Here is a 5,464-nt window from a genome sequence, read left to right as displayed (position 1 = left end):
CATTACAAAGTTTAATTAATGTTGTTTGCGCCGCTCACACACACTGATGGGTAAATACATGTTAAAAACCAACCCAAGGCCTAGTATAGTCATATGTGAAATAACACGGACTAGTATAGTCATACCAAGGCCTAGTGTAATAACTCGAGTTTTACCAACTTGGATCTGGTTTCATGAAAAACAAACTGTTGAAACTTGTCTAAAAAATAAGTTTCTTTCTTAAAAAGTTTCACCAGTTTGTTTTTTGTGAAACAAGATGCTAGTTGGTAAAAATTGAGTTATTACAGTAGGCCTTGGTATGACTATACTAGGCCGTGGTATTTCACATATGACTATACTAGTAGGCCCAAGGCCTACTATACTCATATTTGAAATACCACGGCCTAGTATAGTCATTCCAAGGCCTAGTGTAATAACTCTAGTTTTACCAACTAGAATCTTGTTTCATGAAAAACAAACTGTTGAAACTTGTCAAGTTTCACCAGTTTGTTTTTCGTGAAACAAGATCCTAGTTGGTAAAAATCGAGTTATTACAGTAGGCCTTGGTATGACTATACTAGGCCGTGGTATTTCACATATGACTATACTAGTAGGCCCAAGGCCTACTATACTCATATTTGAAATACCACGGCCTAGTATAGTCATTCCAAGGCCTAGTGTAATAACTCTAGAAACTTGTCTATTTCTACACTACCACAATTTTAAATAAAAGTTGGAATTGAGCTGATTACATTCATCCACTCAATGCTGACTTGTATTCCCCATTGACTTTCATTGGGGTTGGGTTTTGAGGGTTGGGTTTTGAAAAAATCACATACTTTTTTTTCAACTAGTTGGACAATTTTCTCTTGAAAAAAATTGGTTTCCTGATTCATGGCCTGCAGCTTTGCTCGTTCCAATATATTTCACGCAGACTAGCAATGCTGCATTTTAACTCATATGTGTATTTACCTGCCCAGGTGTGTGAACATCAAAAAATTCAGTTATACATGGGAAGTTTTTTATTTAATTGGAGTTTAAAAAATATAGTGCACTCAGTAATGGTATCAAATAAGGTTTTTTATTACCATAAACAAACAAAAACATTACACCATTTCATCTTGCCAGTGCACCCGTCCTACATCAGAAATAAAGTAGGCCGCAAATTGGTCCCTCATTTGGCCAACTTCAACGGATGACCTGAGAGTGTGCTGAGTGAATTCAGGCAATGGGTTAGGAGCATCATCGTCCAGTTCAATGGTCGGGTGCTCTTTAGCCATCACAAAGTTATGTAGAACCACACAGGCCTTCACCACCTCATCGACTGTTTCAAGTTTAAGATTAATGGCCGTGCCCAGAATTCGCCATCTGGAGACAAGAATCCCAAAAGCACACTCGACAGTTCTTCTGGCCCTGGTCAGCCTGTAATTAAATTTTTTTTGGTGTGGTCCAAGTCCCGGCTGGAGTAGGGTTTCAGTAAGTTTCCGCACATTTGAAAAGCCTCATCGCCAACCATTACAAAGGGCAGTGGCGGAGCTTCGGTGTGAGGAAGAGGCCGTGGCATAGGGAAATTAAATTGGTTGCCATACAACCTCCGGCCCATGTCTGAGTTTTTAAAAGCCTGTGAGTCATTACCACGGCCAAATGCTCCAATGTCCACTGCTACAAACATACATCCGGCATCCGCAATGGCCATGAGTACTATTGAAAAGTACTTTTTGTAATTATAGTACTCAGATCCCGTTCTTTTGGGTTTGATGATCTGTATGTGTTTACCATCAACAGCTCCCAAACAGTTGGGGAAATTGCATACTGTCCAGAATTTGTCAGCAATTTCCATCCACTTTTCAGCGGTGGGCAGGGGCATAAATTCTGGACAAAGAACATTCCAGAGAGCCCGGCAGGTGTCAGCAACAATTCCAGACAAGGTAGAGATCCCAATACGGTACTGGAAGTGTAGTGAAGATAGGGTTTCTCCAGTCGCCAGGAATCTGTGAACAGACAAAGAAGTAAAATTAATATTTATGTATATTATTTTAAAAAACTATAAAATAAAATATTAGTACATTCACGAAAACTAATTACCCAAGGTTTTGAATACTAAATTTAAAAAAAAACCATCAGACCGCACCCCTTGGTTTTTAAATATTACATACCGTAATGTCACCAGTAGCCTTTCCTCAGGAGGAATCGCACGACGGAGCTGTGTGTCCTGTCTCCGGATGGATTGTTGGACACGAGCAAGCAAATCCCTGAAACTTTCTTGGGACATCCGGATATAATCTGTAAATTTATCCGGGTTTGCCTGGAGCTCGCTGTAGAGGGTGTGGTATGCCCCACGGCTCTCCCGGAGTTCAACAATCGGATGTATCCACATACGCCGCTGCTGCCGTCTTCGCTGCCTCTCTCTCTTCCTTTGTTCATGGCAAACAACTGCATACGCCTGAGCCATTGCGATGTCCAAATCCAAGTTGAAGTGAAAACTCTTCCAGCGCAGATCCATGGTCACGAGAAGAATCAAGCAAATGTGAAGAATACTGTAGACAGGGTCTATATATTAACATACCACACCCACAATGAAGTCCCATTGGTCTTGTGTGTTGTTGAATGTTTTTTTTTTCTTTTTTGGGGTTTTTTTCCAAAATCTGTAAAAAAACGCAAACGCACAAAAAACGCATACAAACGCACAAAAACGCTGCGTTTTTTCCTGCATGCGCATAAAAATGCTTGAAAAAAACGCAGCGTTTGTATGCATTTGAAGGCGTTTTTTCTATGCGTTTTTTTGCGCTAAAAACGCGCTGGAAAAAAAAGCAAGTGTGAAATTAGCCTTACGTGTTTATACAGTAACCTATCTGTCCCAGGCCTCCTGGGTCAGCTTAGGGCATATCAGGAGCATAGTAAAGTCGGAGACTTGGGCTCCCCATCATCAAGAGTAGAGTTGAGCGAATTTGTTCAGGTTCCCTCTTATTCGGAAAGCTATAGCGCTTACCGAATAAGCTGCAGAGGGAACCTGAACAAATTCAATAAACTCTAATCAAGAGTATCCTTCAAAAAGGGATAGTTATGTGTATAAACACACATAAGACAAACAGGTATAACTAAAAGCAACTTACATGCAACACTCATCAAGGGTTAAGAGGAATATAGGGAAGGAAGGCAGGTACTAACACCCAAAAACGTCACGCAACAACCTCCAGCAGCAACTACGAAATCAAATGTCAGCCCACCAACTCCAGGAAAGCATGGATGATAAAGTCTGGTCAAATTTGCTCAACTCTAATCAAGAGTAGCCTTTGGAAAGAGATAGTTAGGGTCCCAGTCCCAGGAACAATTTTAATGTGACACTGGGCATGCGCATACCCCATTTAGATGTCGGGAGCAGTGCAGAGGGTACAAGTAGCACGTCACACACTTGCACACCAGAAGTTGGCATGTGAATAGATAGAACATGTATAATATGATCACCAATGCAATAATAAACATATTTTAATCATACAAAATGCAGGACAATACAAAAACAATACAGAAAATTTGTACATAATGTTAATATCAAAATATGACTAATTATTCAAATCCCATAATGCCTATGCATTCCCAACTTGATTAGGATTATTGGCTGTCATTATGATATAGATGACCAAAACAAGTTATGAAAGAAAAAAGGGGCAAATAAAAATAAGCAATTAAAAATAGACAACAGTATTAAAAATACTACAAGAGGTACATATTTAAAGAAAAAAGGTGAAACTCAAAGTCTCATTAATACCTCCTGGTATGCGCATGTTTGCAATGTAGCTCTGTGCGCCCACACTTCTCCCTGCATCTATATGGGGTCTGCGCATGCCCGGGACACTTGGCAAAGCGTCCTGGGTCACATGTCATGTGCGGTCTACTTTGATGGCTGTGGGTGGTGCGGTTGGCGTGCACGTCGTAGTGCGCATATGCCGCTGAATTGGGCTATTATTGGTTGATCCCGATCATGTGACAGCAGGTCGTGTAAGATAAAATGAGCATGAAAGGTCCTTTTTCTTTAATATCCCCCTGAGGAAGCTAAAAATAACATGTGGAACGCGCATTGAAGCTCTATTATTCTTTGTCTTGGTGACTGCTGTTCGGCTACATATGAGTAAGAGTGCAATATTAGGGATATGATTCATTGACAATTATAGTGTTTGGATTCTTTTGGATTCAAAGTCTGCAAATTGAGATTCTGGCTTGGCTTTTATCCTAAGTCATGTGACAAGGCTCGTTAAAGGGTCAACATTGACTTTTAGGATTGCTACTTCCTATAGGTGACACTAGAGTTCTAGTACTCTTCCTCTCTGATGAGACAATTTGCATTTTTCCCAGAGCAGCATTGCGGCTTTAAATCTCCTCACCTCGACATGCTTAGCATGTCAATCTCCGCAAGGAGAAACAATACTTCTTGGATATCGGTCAGATGCCTCTCACACAACCAAACCAGATCTCACACTTTGCACTGACTAGGGGCAGTACCCCGAAACACAGTGTCTGCAAATTGAGATTCTGGTTTGGCGTTTATCCTAAGTCATGAAACAAGCCTCGTTAAAGGGTCCACATTGACTTTTAGGATTGCTACTTCCAATAGGTGGAACTAGAGTTCTAGTCCTCCTCTCTGAAGAGACAATTTGGATTCTTTTGGATATTCATGTTATAGACCATGCTCTTGGCGTATTGTTTATCCCTAGAATATTTCTGCTGCACGTTCTTCCATTGGGACCCACAATTTTGTTATATCACATAACTTTTCATGAAATTTGCCACTCAGGTATTGGTTCCTGAGTGTCACTCTATTTCATTATTGTGTGTTTTTTATCATTGTAATTTCTTGTATTTCTTGTTCCTAAACCTATATGTTTTATCGCTATATACTATTTAAACCCTATTTACCAGCAGAATACCACTTTGTAGGTAAATAGCATTTTTGGAAGAAACATTTATCCTCATAGGTCAATTTACTATTTTTGTATTTGTATTAAAGCGCTTGAAAGATTTTAGAGTTCTAAGTGACCTCAGAGTGTTTTACACATCTAATCAGAACAATTGGAGTTTTTGAAAAAAAATTTAAGTTCCTCAAAGCTGGCAAGTTCGAATTTCTAAAGAGTCACTCTTCTCTGGAATAAAATGTACATTACTAAGATTAATCCAGAACATAAAAAAAGCACTTATAAAATAATTGTTTTTTTATATCGCACTCATCAAATCCCAGCTCCAATCAACTTCTTTGATCACACCACTGATGCGATATTTTGGGAGCCATTTTGGCAACTTCAGGCTCACAGCATCTTTAGCGTCTCTTTCACTGACAAGGTCGCAAAGTCATGATGGTGCTGCCTATTCAGCAGATGAGACTCCAGAGACGCCAGGTGCAAGAGGATGTCAAAAATATTTTAGTGAAGTTCAACCTAGGGATGTGTACCAGTACCACCACAACGCATGATCCTGTCTGTCCTAGAAGAGCTAA

This window comes from Dendrobates tinctorius, unplaced genomic scaffold, assembly GCF_039654945.1.
Source record: "Dendrobates tinctorius isolate UK_male_01 unplaced genomic scaffold, ASM3965494v1 ptg000014l, whole genome shotgun sequence".
In the NCBI taxonomy this organism is placed as follows: domain Eukaryota; kingdom Metazoa; phylum Chordata; class Amphibia; order Anura; family Dendrobatidae; genus Dendrobates; species Dendrobates tinctorius.
The sequence above is the reverse complement of the archived record's forward strand: the minus strand, read 5'-3'. Positions refer to the sequence as shown.